Source organism: Phyllobates terribilis, unplaced genomic scaffold (genome assembly GCF_046119375.1).
Source record: "Phyllobates terribilis strain yellow unplaced genomic scaffold, ASM4611937v1 Scaffold_14__1_contigs__length_39327217, whole genome shotgun sequence".
In the NCBI taxonomy this organism is placed as follows: Eukaryota; Metazoa; Chordata; class Amphibia; order Anura; family Dendrobatidae; genus Phyllobates; species Phyllobates terribilis.
In genome coordinates, this window is record NW_027362774.1 from 112,648 (window position 1) to 129,965 (window position 17,318).

General features: G+C 56.5%; 1 pseudogene; it reads right to left on the bottom strand.

Moving 5' to 3' along the window:
• The window catches only part of LOC141175921 (alanine aminotransferase 2-like), a 104,829-nt pseudogene extending 90,227 nt beyond the window's left edge, over positions 1-14,602 (bottom strand).
• Between the last annotated feature and the right edge of the window lie 2,716 nt (positions 14,603-17,318).

Here is a 17,318-nt window from a genome sequence, read left to right on the forward strand (position 1 = left end):
ATCACAGCTGAGGAGCAGGGGACAGCACTGACTGTGGACACATAGTCAGATCACAGCTGAGGAGCAGGGGGCAGCACTGACTGCGGACATATAGTCAGATCACAGCCGAGGAGCAGGGGACAGCACTGACTGTGGACACATAGTCAGATCACAGCCGAGGAGCTGGGGGCAGCACTGACTGTGGACACATAGTCAGATCACAGCCGAGGAGCAGGGGACAGCACTGACTGTGGACACATTGTCAGATCACAGCTGAGGAGCAGGGGGCAGCACTGACTGTGGACACATAGTCAGATCAGAGCTGAGGAGCAGGGGACAGCACTGACTGTGGACATATAGTCAGATCACAGCCGAGGAGCAGGTGACAGAACTGACTGTGGACACATAGTCAGATCACAACCGAGGAGCAGGGGACAGCACTGACTGTGGACACATAGTCAGATCACAGCCGAGGAGCAGGGGACAGCATTGACTGTGGACACATAGTCAGATCACAGCTGAGGAGCAGGGGGCAGCACTGACTGTGGACACATAGTCAGATCACAGCTGAGGAGCAGGGGACAGCACTGACTGCGGACATATAGTCAGATCACAGCCGAGGAGCAGGGGACAGCACTGACTGTTGTCACATAGTCAGATCACAGCCGAGGAGCAGGGGAAAGCACTGACTGTGGACACATAGTCAGATCACAGCCGAGGAGCAGGGGACAGCACTGACTGCACACATATAGACAGATCACAGCCGAGGAGCAGGGGACAGCACTGACTGTGGACATATAGTGAGATCACAGCTGAGGAGCAGGAGGCAGCACTGACTGTGGACACATAGTCAGATCACAGCTGAGGAGCAGGGGGCAGCACTGACTGTGGACATATAGTCAGATCACAGCCGAGGAGCAGGGGAGAGCACTGACTGTGGACATATAGTGAGATCACAGCTGAGGAGCAGGAGGCAACACTGACTGTGGACACAGAGTCAGATCACAGCCGAGGAGCAGGGGACAGCACTGACTGTGGACATATAGTCAGATCACAGCTGAGGAGCAGGGGACAGCACTGACTGTGGACATATAGTCAGATCACAGCCGAGGAGCAGGGGACAGCACTGACTGTGGACACACAGTCAGATCACAGCTGAGGAGCAGGGGGCAGCACTGACTGTGGACATATAGTGAGATCACAGCCGAGGAGCAGGGGACAGCACTGACTGTGGACATATAGTAAGATCTCAGCTGAGGAGCAGGGGGCAGCACTGACTGCAGACATATAGTCAGATCACAGCTGAGGAGCAGGGGGCAGCACTGACTTCGGACATATAGTCAGATCACAGCTGAGGAGCAGGGGGCAGCACTGACTGTGGACATATAGTCAGATCACAGCTGAGGAGCAGGGGGCAGCACTGACTGTGGACACATAGTCAGATCACAGCTGAGGAGCAGGGGACAGCACTGACTGCGGACATATAGTCAGATCACAGCCGAGGAGCAGGGGACAGCACTGACTGTGGACACAGAGTCAGATCACAGCTGAGGAGCAGGGGACAGCACTGACTGTGGACATATAGTCAGATCACAGCTGAGGAGCAGGGGGCAGCACTGACTGTGGACACATAGTCAGATCACAGCTGAGGAGCAGGGGACAGCACTGACTGTGGACACATAGCCAGATCACAGCTGAGGAGCAGGGGACAGCACTGACTGTGGACATATAGTCAGATCACAGCTGAGGAGCAGGGGACAGCACTGACTGTGGACATATAGTCAGATCACAGCTGAGGAGCAGGGGACAGCACTGACTGTGGACATATAGTCAGATCACAGCTGAGGAGCAGGAGGCAGCACTGACTGTGGACATATAGTCAGATCACAGCTGAGGAGCAGGGGACAGCACTGACTGTGGACATATAGTCAGATCACAGCTGAGGAGCAGGGGACAGCACTGACTGTGGACATATAGTCAGATCACAGCTGAGGAGCAGGGGACAGCACTGACTGTGGACATATAGTCAGATCACAGCTGAGGAGCAGGGGACAGCACTGACTGCGGATATATAGTCAGATCACAGCTGAGGAGCAGGAGGCAGCACTGACTGTGGACATATAGTCAGATCACAGCTGAGGAGCAGGGGACAGCACTGACTGTGGACATATAGTCAGATCACAGCTGAGGAGCAGGGGACAGCACTGACTGTGGACATATAGTCAGATCACAGCTGAGGAGCAGGGGACAGCACTGACTGTGGACATATAGTCAGATCACAGCCGAGGAGCAGGGGGCAGCACTGACTGCAGACATATAGTCAGATCACAGCTGAGGAGCAGGAGGCAGCACTGACTGCAGACATATAGTCAGATCACAGCTGAGGAGCAGGGGACAGCACTGACTGCAGACATATAGTCAGATCACAGCTGAGGAGCAGGGGCAGCACTGACTGCGGACATATAGTCAGGTCACAGCTGAGGAGCAGGGGGCAGCACTGACTGTGGACATATAGTCAGATCACAGCTGAGGAGCAGGGGGCAGCACTGACTGTGGACATATAGTCAGATCACAGCTGAGGAGCAGGGGACAGCACTGACTGCAGACATATAGTCAGATCACAGCCGAGGAGCAGGGGACAGCACTGACTGTGGACATATAGTGAGATCACAGCTGAGGAGCAGGGGACAGCACTGACTGTGGACATATAGTCAGGTCACAGTTGAGGAGCAGGGGGCAGCACTGACTGTGGACATATAGTCAGATCACAGCTGAGGAGCAGGGGGCAGCACTAACTGTGGACATATAGTCAGATCACAGCTGAGGAGCAGGGGGCAGCACTGACTGTGGACATATAGTCAGATCACAGCCGAGGAGCAGGGGACAGCACTGACTGCAGATGTAGCACCCTGAGGATTCGGCTGCTACAGGGGTATTGCACCTCAACCCAGAGGTGTGATATTCCACTCCCGGGTAAGGATGGAGTGTGGAACTGAGCTCAGATAGACTGCATGCACTACATACATCCCATTCCAGAGGAGCAGGCCGACGGCACTCCCACTTAGAAATGTGCAGGTGCGACCGAGCCTGTTCCTGGCTGGAGTGGGAGGGGGGAGGAACATCCCATGTAGTGTAGGGGCAGATAGGGGGAGCAGTCTGGGTAGTGGTAGGAGCTCATTGGGTGCTGGTCACCTGAGCTCACACATAGAGGGATATATAAGGTGGGCACCAACTAGAATCAGGGTCAGACGCAGAGAGTAAGTCAGATGCAGAGGACAAGCCTGCAGAAAGAAACAACAGCCCTGGAGAGAGAGTGGAGTAAAGAAGGAGACCCAGAGGGGGACAAAGAAGGGACCCAAGAACCCAAATAAGAACACCGGGTGAGGAGTCAGCAGAAGGGTACCGGAACCCAAGCTGGTGGGGGTAAAGACATTCCCCAGCCAGAGACCGGAGACCGTGGGCAGAGTCTGTCACGGTCACCCACTACATTCACCCTGAAGGCACACCACATGGAGGGTCAGGGAACCTGAGGCCAAAGGTTGCCCAACAGAAGGCCCGAGGGAGCTGGATTTAGGTGAATCACTGGTGGGGACGGCTGAAGGAAGGACAGAGGGAGAGCTCAGGGCCACGCTCCGGACTTGTTTGGGGGTTGGCCGGATCCAGGACCTGGTGGACGCAGCACGGCTCGGGAGGTCACTTGGAGCTAGAGTGACCAGGAACATCTGCAGTAAGTAAAGACCCTTAACTGCACTACCCGAGTCTGTCATCATTACCGGCTGCACCGCACCACCACAACCCCCATCCTCTGCGCCTGTCCCCTCTGAGGCTATACCCCTCCCGTTGGGGGTTATCCCACCAAGCTGCGCATTCACCATCAGCCTCAGCGGACCCTGCAGCAGCGGCGGCCACAGTGACCGCATCACAACGGGTGGCGTAGTCGACACAACGAACTTTAATAACATCAGTAAAGACTGCCACATAACCCTGAGCTTGACGCCCTGGGCACGGGACCGGGTCACAGCCGCTCGGAGACTACAACCCCCCCCCCATCTGATCCGGTGCCGGGTATTCCCCTCAAAACGGAATATGTCCCAGGGGGCGCGTCAACTTTGGCGTAGTCGGCAGGATTACGTGCCCGCAACACCCGGGTACTGCGTGCCTGAAGAAAAGTGCAAGTTTACCTCAGAAAGAAGACTCCTGCCGGTTCCGGAGGGTCCACGCCATCGGACTCCATCACCAGTCGTTTCCCGCCGATTGTCCGCCATTTCCAGCTTGTTCCCGCCATCTGCAGAGTTTCCCGCCACTGGGAAGCGATTCCCGCCAAAACCGCAGATTTCCCGCCTTGGAAGAGCAGCGGACGCCATTATGGGCGTGCCAAAGGAGAGCAAGAGGCCACCTCCCATCGTGGGCCGGGACAGAAAATGGCGCCAAAAGTGGAAACCGCCCCCACCAACAGAGACTGTGATGCTGGAGGTGTCTGTCAGCGTGAAAGAACTCCCCCTGGAGCTGACAGTCACCAAGTTGCCCCGGGACCGCCCTCGAAGTAGGAGGAGACGAAAGAAAAGAGAAAAGATGGGTGTCGCTTGGAGCAGTCTAGAACGAGCGCACCCGGAGGCAAGGTGTCCAGAGCAAGAGCACCCGGAGTCGAGGAGAGAAAGAGTAGACCCGGGAATGGAGCGGCAGCAGAGCAGCACCGGCCCGCTGGCCAGGAGCCTGCAGAAGGAAGAAGGAGGAGAGCAGAGCAGCACCGGCCCGCTGGCCAGGAGCCTGCCGGAAGAAGAGCAGAGCAGCACCGACCCGATGGTCAGGAGCCTGCTAGAGTCAACAACCCCGCTAGGCTTAGCGGAGATCCTGGCGCAGCTTCCCCGAGATCGGGAGTGCGCGCGGAGTGCCCTGGAGGGCCTCGCGGGAAGGATGGCCCGAGTGCAGAGGGAGATCCTGGCGGAGTGGGGCCGGGAGATGGCCCAGCAAGCTGGAATCCGCCCACGGAACCCGCTCCCTTGGAAGAAGACACCGACTACCTCTGCGGATGACGCGGGAGGACCCAAGGCCGGAGACGGCGCAGAAGAGGGAGCGAGACGCATGGCAGCAGGTAAGGGGGACGCCTATACCCCATACCGGAAGACCACCCACCTGCCCCAGCTCCCCGTCGCAGAGCCCGAAAGTCCCCCTGCCGTACCCGAGACCGCCATGACACCGCCACCGACTAGGCCCCGACCGGAAGCCGCCGTCGCGACCCCAGTGACGTCACGCGTCGTGACCCGGAGCGTGGCGCAGGAAGAAGAGCCTCCGGCCTGGTCACAGGGCCTAGCGTTTCCGGGCGCCGCATCCAAAGCAGAGCCATCTACCTCCGCGGAGCCTCCGGCCTGGTCGCAAGGCCAGGTAACCCAGGGCGCCGCCGTCCTAACGGTGCCCTTCACCTTCCAGGTGCCCCAGGCCTGGCCGCAAGGCCTGGGCAACCCGGGCGCCATCACCACCGCGCCCGCGCCCGTAATACCAAGGGTGCCGCACCTGGGGGAGGACCTCTTCGGCCAGCTCACATGGCCGGACGGGCGGCCCTTCATCTGGCCCGAAGGGTACCCTGAGCTAGAGCGGCAGCAAAGACTAGGGCCCTTGTGTGAGCCCCTGATCCCGGCTCCAAAGCCCGTGACTCGGGTCTCGCCTCCACTCGAGGAAGCCCAGTTCGTGTGGGACCCCACGGGAGAAGATGTGATGGGGTTCACCGGAGAGACTCGGGCAGCTGCAGCAGAGCGTACCGAGTGTTGCCGTCAACAGCTGGCAGAGTTCAAGAGAGAGCGGGAGGAGAGACGGGCCAGAGAGCAATGGGCCCGGACCCGCAGCGCGGAGCAAAAGAGCCGGACCAGAAGGGACCCCCGTGCAGCAGATCGTCCCCGTACCATCGGGACGGTAATAAAGTTTAATGCGCAGCATGGGTGGGGCTTCATAAAGGACCAGAACACCATGGGTGACGTCTTCGTTACCCGACGGGATGTCGAGTCTCACCTGCCAGAGGGTCACAAAGGCCGTGACCTCTACGTCGGTGACGAGGTAACGTTCACCCGGCACAAGTGTGCCAAGGGACCTTACGCCCTCCACGTGCATCGCCTGACAGAGGAGGAGTTGCGGTGTAGGGAGGAAGAGCCAGAAGACCCGGACGGGTTCAAGGCTAGGAGGTACTACGATTAAGAACAGTAGTAAAGAAAAACTGTATATAGTTACCCGTCGGGGTACACAAGAAACCGTGGCTGCTTTAACGTTTAGTCCCCGTTGGGACCAGTGAACAGTTTAACCCGTGTGTCCCTTACCCAAACCAGGCTGAGGACTGTGAGCAGCCATCCCTTTCCCTTACCTGGCCGGGGACTGAGAACGGCCAAAACTTCCCTGTACATAGTTGCGCTTCCTAAGGCGCCCCCTACTGGTTTTATGAGAAACTGCTTTTCAAAAGACTGTCGCACTTTACCTGGTCACGAGTTGCACGGTGACCAGAGGAGGAAGAAAGAAAGAGACGACGAGAATGTTATGATGATGTTTATATGAAAAAGTTTATATATATATAATATTTTATATGTTTTATATGTTTATAAAAATTTGTATGTTTGGTGTTTTTGTCTTTGCAGCCCGAGGACGTGCTGTGATTTACCAGGGGGGAATGTAGCACCCTGAGGATTCGGCTGCTACAGGGGTATTGCACCTCAACCCAGAGGTGTGATATTCCACTCCCGGGTAAGGATGGAGTGTGGAACTGAGCTCAGATAGACTGCATGCACTACATACATCCCATTCCAGAGGAGCAGGCCGACGGCACTCCCACTTAGAAATGTGCAGGTGCGACCGAGCCTGTTCCTGGCTGGAGTGGGAGGGGGGAGGAACATCCCATGTAGTGTAGGGGCAGATAGGGGGAGCAGTCTGGGTAGTGGTAGGAGCTCATTGGGTGCTGGTCACCTGAGCTCACACATAGAGGGATATATAAGGTGGGCACCAACTAGAATCAGGGTCAGACGCAGAGAGTAAGTCAGATGCAGAGGACAAGCCTGCAGAAAGAAACAACAGCCCTGGAGAGAGAGTGGAGTAAAGAAGGAGACCCAGAGGGGGACAAAGAAGGGACCCAAGAACCCAAATAAGAACACCGGGTGAGGAGTCAGCAGAAGGGTACCGGAACCCAAGCTGGTGGGGGTAAAGACATTCCCCAGCCAGAGACCGGAGACCGTGGGCAGAGTCTGTCACGGTCACCCACTACATTCACCCTGAAGGCACACCACATGGAGGGTCAGGGAACCTGAGGCCAAAGGTTGCCCAACAGAAGGCCCGAGGGAGCTGGATTTAGGTGAATCACTGGTGGGGACGGCTGAAGGAAGGACAGAGGGAGAGCTCAGGGCCACGCTCCGGACTTGTTTGGGGGTTGGCCGGATCCAGGACCTGGTGGACGCAGCACGGCTCGGGAGGTCACTTGGAGCTAGAGTGACCAGGAACATCTGCAGTAAGTAAAGACCCTTAACTGCACTACCCGAGTCTGTCATCATTACCGGCTGCACCGCACCACCACAACCCCCATCCTCTGCGCCTGTCCCCTCTGAGGCTATACCCCTCCCGTTGGGGGTTATCCCACCAAGCTGCGCATTCACCATCAGCCTCAGCGGACCCTGCAGCAGCGGCGGCCACAGTGACCGCATCACAACGGGTGGCGTAGTCGACACAACGAACTTTAATAACATCAGTAAAGACTGCCACATAACCCTGAGCTTGACGCCCTGGGCACGGGACCGGGTCACAGCCGCTCGGAGACTACAACCCCCCCCCCATCTGATCCGGTGCCGGGTATTCCCCTCAAAACGGAATATGTCCCAGGGGGCGCGTCACAGACATATAGTCAGATCACAGCTGAGGAGCAGGGGACAGCACTGACTGTGGACATATAGTGAGATCACAGCTGAGGAGCAGGGGGCAGCACTGACTGTGGACATATAGTCAGATCACAGCCGAGGAGCAGGGGGCAGCACTGACTGTGGACATATAGTGAGATCACAGCTGAGGAGCAGGGGACAGCACTGACTGTGGACATATAGTCAGATCACAGCCGAGGAGCAGGGGACAGCACTGACTGTGGACATATAGTCAGATCACAGCTGAGGAGCAGGGGGCAGCACTGACTGTGGACTTATAGTCGGATCACAGCTGAGGAGCAGGGGACAGCACTGACTGTGGACAAATAGTCAGATCACAGCTGAGGAGCAGGGGGCAGCACTGACTGTGGACATATAGTCAGATCACAGCTGAGGAGCAGGGGACAGCACTGACTGTGGACAAATAGTCAGATCACAGCTGAGGAGCAGGGGGCAGCACTGACTGTGGACATATAGTCAGATCACAGCTGAGGACAAGGGGGCAGCACTGACTGTGGACATATAGTCAGATCACAGCTGAGGAGCAGGGGGCAGCACTGACTGCGGACATATAGTCAGATCACAGCTGAGGAGCAGTGGACAGCACTGACTGTGGACATATAGTCAGATCACAGCTGAGGAGCAGGGGGCAGCACTGACTGTGGACATATAGTGAGATCACAGCTGAGGAGCAGGGGGCAGCACTGACTGCGGACATATAGTCAGATCACAGCTGAGGAGCAGGGGCAGCACTCACTGCAGACATATAGTCAGATCACAGCTGAGGAGCAGGGGGCAGCACTGACTGTGGACATATAGTCAGATCACAGCTGAGGAGCAGGGGGCAGCACTGACTGTGGATATATAGTCAGATCACAGCTGAGGAGCAGGGGGCAGCACTGACTGTGGACATATAGTCAGATCACAGCTGAGGAGCAGGGGGCAGCACTGACTGTGGACATATAGTCAGATCACAGCTGAGGAGCAGGGGGCAGCACTGACTGTGGATATATAGTCAGATCACAGCTGAGGAGCAGGGGGCAGCACTGACTGTGGACATATAGTCGGATCACAGCTGAGGAGCAGGGGGCAGCACTGACTGTGGACATATAGTCAGATCACAGCTGAGGAGCAGGGGCAGCACTGACTGCGGACATATAGTCAGATCACAGCTGAGGAGCAGGGGGCAGCACTGACTGCGGACATATAGTCAGATCACAGCTGAGGAGCAGGGGGCAGCACTGACTGTGGACATATAGTCAGATCACAGCTGAGGAGCAGGGGGCAGCACTGACTGTGGACATATAGTCAGATCACAGCTGAGGAGCAGGGGGCAGCACTGACTGTGGACATATAGTCAGATCACAGCTGAGGAGCAGGGGCAGCACTGACTGCGGACATATAGTCAGATCACAGCTGAGGAGCAGGGGGCAGCACTGACTGCGGACATATAGTCAGATCACAGCTGAGGAGCAGGGGGCAGCACTGACTGTGGACATATAGTCAGATCACAGCTGAGGAGCAGGGGACAGCACTGACTGTGGACATATAGTCAGATCACAGCTGAGGAGCAGGGGGCAGCACTGACTGTGGACATATAGTCAGATCACAGCTGAGGAGCAGGGGACAGCACTGACTGTGGACATATAGTCAGATCACAGCTGAGGAGCAGGGGGCAGCACTGACTGCGGACATATAGTCAGATCACAGCTGAGGAGCAGGGGACAGCACTGACTGTGGACATATAGTCAGATCACAGCTGAGGAGCAGGGGGCAGCACTGACTGTGGACATATAGTCAGATCACAGCTGAGGAGCAGGGGACAGCACTGACTGTGGACATATAGTCAGATCACAGCTGAGGAGCAGGGGGCAGCACTGACTGTGGACATATAGTCAGATCACAGCTGAGGAGCAGGGGGCAGCACTGACTGCAGACATATAGTCAGATCACAGCTGAGGAGCAGGGGGCAGCACTGACTGTGGACATATAGTCAGATCACAGCTGAGGATCAGGGGGCAGCACTGATTGCGGACATATAGTCAGATCAAAGCCGAGGAGCAGGGGCAGCACTGACTGTGGACATATAGTGAGATCACAGCTGAGGAGCAGGGGGCAGCACTGACTGTGGACATATAGTCAGATCACAGCTGAGGATCAGGGGGCAACACTGACTGCGGATATATAGTCAGATCACAGCTGAGGAGCAGGGGGCAGCACTGACTGTGGACATATAGTGAGATCACAGCTGAGGAGCAGGGGACAGCACTGACTGCGGACAAATAGTCAGATCAAAGCCGAGGAGCAGGGGCAGCACTGATTGTGGACATATAGTGAGATCACAGCTGAGGAGCAGGGGGCAGCACTGACTGTGGACATATAGTCAGATCACAGCTGAGGAGCAGGGGACAGCACTGACTGTGGACATATAGTGAGATCACAGCCGAGGAGCAGGGGACAGCACTGACTGTGGACATATAGTGAGATCACAGCCGAGGAGCAGGGGGCAGCACTGACTGTGGACATATAGTGAGATCACAGCTGAGGAGCAGGGGGCAGCACTGACTGTGGACATATAGTCAGATCACAGCCGAGGAGCAGGGGACAGCACTGACTGTGGACATATAGTCAGATCACAGCTGAGGAGCAGGGGGCAGCACTGACTGCGGACATATAGTGAGATCACAGCCGAGGAGCAGGGGGCAGCACTGACTGCAGACATATAGTGAGATCACAGCTGAGGAGCAGGGGCAGCACTGACTGCGGACATATAGTCAGATCACAGCTGAGGAGCAGGGGGCAGCACTGACTGCGGACATATAGTGAGATCACAGCCGAGGAGCAGGGGGCAGCACTGACTGCGGACATATAGTGAGATCACAGCTGAGGAGCAGGGGCAGCACTGACTGCGGACATATAGTCAGATCACAGCTGAGGAGCAGGGGGCAGCACTGACTGCAGACATATAGTCAGATCACAGCTGAGGAGCAGGGGACAGCACTGACTGTGGACATATAGTCAGATCACAGCTGAGGAGCAGGGGGCAGCACTGACTGCGGACATATAGTCAGATCACAGCTGAGGAGCAGGGGACAGCACTGACTGTGGACATATAGCCAGATCACAGCTGAGGAGCAGGGGGCAGCACTGACTGTGGACATATAGTCAGATCACAGCTGAGGAGCAGGGGGCAGCACTGACTGTGGACATATAGTCAGATCACAGCTGAGGAGCAGGGGGCAGCACTGACTGTGGACATATAGTCAGATCACAGCTGAGGAGCAGGGGGCAGCACTGACTGTGGACATATAGTCAGATCACAGCTGAGGATCAGGGGGCAGCACTGATTGCGGACATATAGTCAGATCAAAGCCGAGGAGCAGGGGCAGCACTGACTGTGGACATATAGTGAGATCACAGCTGAGGAGCAGGGGGCAGCACTGACTGTGGACATATAGTCAGATCACAGCTGAGGATCAGGGGGCAGCACTGACTGTGGACATATAGTGAGATCACAGCTGAGGAGCAGGGGACAGCACTGACTGCGGACATATAGTCAGATCAAAGCCGAGGAGCAGGGGCAGCACTGATTGTGGACATATAGTGAGATCACAGCTGAGGAGCAGGGGGCAGCACTGACTGTGGACATATAGTGAGATCACAGCCGAGGAGCAGGGGGCAGCACTGACTGTGGACATATAGTGAGATCACAGCTGAGGAGCACGGGGCAGCACTGACTGTGGACATATAGTGAGATCAGAGCTGAGGAGCAGGGGGCAGCACTGACTGTGGACATATAGTCAGATCACAGCCGAGGAGCAGGGGACAGCACTGACTGTGGACATATAGTGAGATCACAGCCGAGGAGCAGGGGGCAGCACTGACTGTGGACATATAGTGAGATCACAGCCGAGGAGCAGGGGGCAGCACTGACTGTGGACATATAGTGAGATCACAGCCGAGGAGCAGGGGGCAGCACTGACTGTGGACATATAGTCAGATCAAAGCCGAGGAGCAGGGGGCAGCACTGATTGTGGACATATAGTGAGATCACAGCTGAGGAGCAGGGGGAAGCACTGACTGTGGATATATAGTCAGATCACAGCTGAGGAGCAGGGGGCAGCACTGACTGCGGACATATAGTGAGATCACAGCCGAGGAGCAGGGGGCAGCACTGACTGCAGACATATAGTCAGATCACAGCTGAGGAGCAGGGGGCAGCACTGACTTCAGACATATAGTCAGATCACAGCTGAGGAGCAGGGGGCAGCACTGACTGTGGACACAAAGTCAGATCACAGCTGAGGAGCAGGGGACAGCACTGACTGTGGACATATAGTCAGATCACAGCTGAGGAGCAGGGGGCAGCACTGACTGCGGATATATATAATAAAATCAAAGCTGAGGAGCAGGGGGCAGCACTGACTTCGGACATATAGTCAGATCACAGCTGAGGAGCAGGGGGCAGCACTGACTGCGGATATATAGTAAGATCTCAGCTGAGGAGCAGGGGGCAGCACTGACTGCAGACATATAGTCAGATCACAGCTGAGGAGCAGGGGGCAGCACTGACTGCGGACATATAGTCAGATCACAGCTGAGGAGCAGGGGGCAGCACTGACTGTGGACACATAGTCAGATCACAGCTGAGGAGCAGGGGACAGCACTGACTGTGGACATATAGTCAGATCACAGCTGAGGAGCAGGGGGCAGCACTGACTGTGGACATATAGTCAGATCACAGCTGAGGAGCAGGGGGCAGCACTGACTGTGGATATATAGTCAGATCACAGCTGAGGAGCAGGGGGCAGCACTGACTGTGGACACATAGTCAGATCACAGCTGAGGAGCAGGGGCAGCACTGACTGTGGACATATAGTGAGATCACAGCCGAGGAGCAGGTGGCAGCACTGACTGCGGACATATAGTCAGATCACAGCCGAGGACAAGGGGGCAGCACTGACTGTGAACATATAGTCAGATCACAGCTGAGGAGCAGGGGGCAGCACTGACTGCGGACATATAGTCAGATCACAGCCGAGGAGCAGCACTGACTGTGAACATATAGTCAGATCACAGCTGAGGAGCAGGGGACAGCACTGACTGTGGACATATAGTGAGATCACAGCTGAGGAGCAGGGGACAGCACTGACTGTGGACATATAGTGAGATCACAGCTGAGGAGCAGGGGACAGCACTGACTGTGGACAAATAGTCAGATCACAGCTGAGGAGCAGGGGACAGCACTGACTGCAGACATATAGTCAGATCACAGCTGAGGAGCAGGGGGCAGCACTGACTGTGGACATATAGTCAGATCACAGCCGAGGAGCAGGGGGCAGCACTGACTGCGGACATATAGTCAGATCACAGCTGAGGAGCAGGGGACAGCACTGACTGTGAACATATAGTCAGATCACAGCTGAGGAGCAGGGGACAGCACTGACTGTGGACATATAGTGAGATCACAGCTGAGGAGCAGGGGATAGCACTGACTGTGGACAAATAGTCAGATCACAGCTGAGGAGCAGGGGACAGCACTGACTGCAGACATATAGTCAGATCACAGCTGAGGAGCAGGGGGCAGCACTGACTGTGGACATATAGTCAGATCACAGCCGAGGAGCAGGGGGCAGCACTGACTGCAGACATATAGTCAGATCACAGCCGAGGACAAGGGGTCAACACTGAATGTGGACATATAGTCAGATCACAGCTGAGGAGCAGGGGGCAGCACTGACTGCGGACGTACAGTAAGATCACAGCTGAGGAGCAGGGGGCAGCACTGACTGTGGACATATAGTCAGATCACAGCTGAGGAGCAGGGGACAGCACTGACTGTGGACATATAGTCAGATCACAGCTGAGGAGCAGGGGGCAGCACTGACTGCAGACATATAGTGAGATCACAGCTGAGGAGCAGGGGGCAGCACTGACTGTGGACATATAGTCAGATCACCGCTGAGGAGCCAGGGGGCAGCACTGACTGCAGACATATAGTCAGATCACAATCGAGGATCAGGGGGCAGCACTGACTGTAGACATATAATGAGATCACAGCGAAGGAGCAGGGGGTAGCACTGACTGCGGACATATAATCAGATCACAGCTGAAGAGCACTGACTGCGGACATATGGTCAAATCACAGCCGAGGACAAAGGGGACTGTCATATAGTCAGATCACAGCTGAGGAGCAGGGGGCAGCACTGACTGTGGACATATAGTCAGATCACAGCTGAGGAGCAGGGGACAGCACTGACTGTGGACATATAGTCAGATCACAGCTGAGGAGCAGGGGAAGCACTCACTGCGCACATATAGTCAGATCACAGCTGAGGAGCAGGGGAAGCACTGACTGCAGACATATAGTCAGATCACAGCCGAGGACAAGGGGGTAGCACTGACTGCAGACAGGTCACATCAGCGGAGACCCACGTGGACCTCCAGGGGAGAAGCTGAACCAGCAGGAGATCCTTATACCACATCATATACATGGTCCCGAATCCATCTACATCCGCAGAACTTACCGCGATGCCGTCACTGGCTCCAGTGGTGAGATATATATTGTCTGGGTCTGCGGGGACCCTTCCTTCCCACCGCTCGATATACCGGGGGAAGAAAAGCGAGGAAGTGTCGTGTGTGCAGAACTGCTTTGTGCGTACGCCATCCCTCCCTGCACCATCGTTCCCTCCCTGCCTGCACCATCGCTCCCTGCCTGCACCATCCCTCCCTCCCTGTACCATCCCTCCCTCCTTGCATCATCCCTCCCTGCCTGCACCATCGCTCCTTTCCTGCCTACACCATCCCTCCCTTCCTGCCTACACCATCCCTCCATGTTTGCCCCATCCCTGCCTCCCTGTACGAACCCTCCCTCCTTGCACCATCCCTTCCTGCCTGCACCATTTCTCCCTCCTTGCAGGGCCGGCATCAGCAGCCGGCGTACCCGGGCAAGTGCCGGGGCCCTGGAAAATCAGAGGGGCCCAGCCGCCCACTCACTGTCGGGGCCCGGGCCCACACACCCACCCACCCACTCACTGTCGGGGCCGGGCCCACACACTGTCGGGGCCGGGCCCACACACCCATCCGCCCACTCACTGTCGGGGCCGGGCCCACACACCCACCCGCCCACTCACTGTCGGGGCCGGGCCCACACACCCACCCGCCCACTCACTGTCGGGGCCGGGCCCACACACCCACCCGCCCACTCACTATCGGGGCCCTGGCCGCTTCCTCGGCACCTGTTCAGGGACGCAGGCGCTGCTTGATTGCCGGCACTTCCCCCAGACATGGCCACGCGCTGTCCGGCTGTGTCTGCTAGTAATGACACGGCAGGGTCGACGGCACTGCACCTTTAATTGTGCTTGTGTGTCGCTCCTGCCGCGTCATTACTAGCAGACACAGCCGCACAGCGCGCGGCCATGTCTGGGGGAGTGCCGGCAATCAAACACCGTCGGAGCGGAGGTCCTGCACAGATGGGCGGGAGGGGCCCGGACCCGACCGCAAGTGGGCCCCTCTGATGTTCCAGGGCCATGAAGTCTGTGACACGCCGGGGGCCCTGCACTGCCCCATACCCAAGGAGCTGCTGGACTGGACACTGGACCGGGGACAGGTGAGTGAGGCTTCCCCAATCCCCATATTAAAAATATTAGTAATGGGTCTGTGTGAGTGCATGTATGTGAATGTCAGTGTATATGACTGTGTATATATATTTGTCTGTTTTATCTATGTGTATGTCTGTATGTGTACATATGTCTGCGTACCGTGTGTGCGCGCTCATATGTCTGCGTACCGTGTGTGCGCACGCATATGTCTGCGTACCGTGTGTGCGCACGCATATGTCTGCGTACCGTGTGTGCGTGCATATGTCTGCGTACCGTGTGTGTGCGTGCATATGTCTGCGTACCGTGTGCGCGCGCGCATATGTCTGCGTACCGTGTGTGCGCACGCATATGTCTGCGTACCGTGTGTGCGCACGCATATGTCTGCGTACCGTGTGTGCGCACGCATATGTCTGCGTACCGTGTGTGCGCACGCATATGTCTGCGTACCGTGTGTGTGCGTGCATATGTCTGCGTACCGTGTGTGCGCGCGCATATGTCTGCGTACCGTGTGTGCGCGCGCATATGTCTGCGTACCGTGTGTGCGCACGCATATGTCTGCGTACCGTGTGTGCGTGCATATGTCTGCGTACCGTGTGTGCGTGTGCATATGTCTGCGTACCGTGTGTGCGCGCGCATATGTCTGCGTATGTGAAGGATGAGGGGGCAGGCTGGGCCATGTGTAATAAATAAATATATATATATATATATATATATTTTTATATATTTATTTCTCCGCCGTATCTGTGCATCATGAATCGTGTATGTGTTAAAAGGGCCCACTGAGACTCTTTCGCCCGGGGCCCAGAAAAACCTGGAGCCGGCCCTGCCTCCTTGCATCATCCCTCCCTTCCTGCACTATCCCTCCCTCCCTGCACCAAACCTCCCTGCCTATACCATTTCTCCCTCCTTGCACCATCCCTCCCTGCCTGCACCATCACTCCCTCCCTGCCTGCACCATTTCTCCCTCCTTGCATCATCCCTCCCTGCCTGCACCATCCCTCCATGCCTGCCCCATCACTCCCTCCCTGCCTGCACCATCTATGGGACTGCCGGAGGAAGCAGAGCAGAGATCGGAGGTGTGCATGCTCGATCTAAGGGGCTTCTGGAGGGAGCAGAGCAGAGGTCGGAGGTGTGCATGTTCAATCTATGGGACTGCCAGAGGATGCATAGGTCGAAGGTGTGCATGCTTGATCTATGGGACTGCCAGAGAAAGCAGAGCAGAGGTTGGAAGTGTGCATGCTCGATCTATGGGACTGCTGGAGGAAGCATAGGTCGGAGGTGTGCATGCTCGACCTATGGGACTGCCGGAGGAAGCAGAGGTCGGAGGTGTGCATGCTCAATCTATGGGACTGCAGAAGGAAGCAGAGGTTGGAGGTGTGCATGCTCAATCTATGGGGCTGCCGGAGGAAGCAGAGGTCAGAGGTGTGCATGCTCGATGTATGGGGCTTCCGGAGGGAGCAGAGCAGAGGTCGGAGGTGTGCATGTTCGATCTGAGACTGTCAGAGGAAACTGAGCAGAGGTCTGAAGTGTGCATTCTCAATCTATGGGACTGCCGGAGGAAGCAGTGCAGAGATCGGAGGTGTGCATGCTCGATCTATGGTGCTTCCGGAGGGAGCAGAGCAGAGGTCGGAGGTGTGCATGTTCAATCTATGGGACTGCCAGAGAAAGCATAAGTTGAAGGTGTGCATGCTCGATCTATGGGACTGCCAGAGGAAGCAGAGCAGAGGTTGGAGGTGTGCATGTTTGATCTATGGGACTGCCAGAGGAAGCATAGGTCGGAGGTGTGCATTCTCGATCTATAGGACTGCCGGAGGAAGCAGAGGTTGCAGGTGTGCATGCTCGATCTATGGGACTGCTG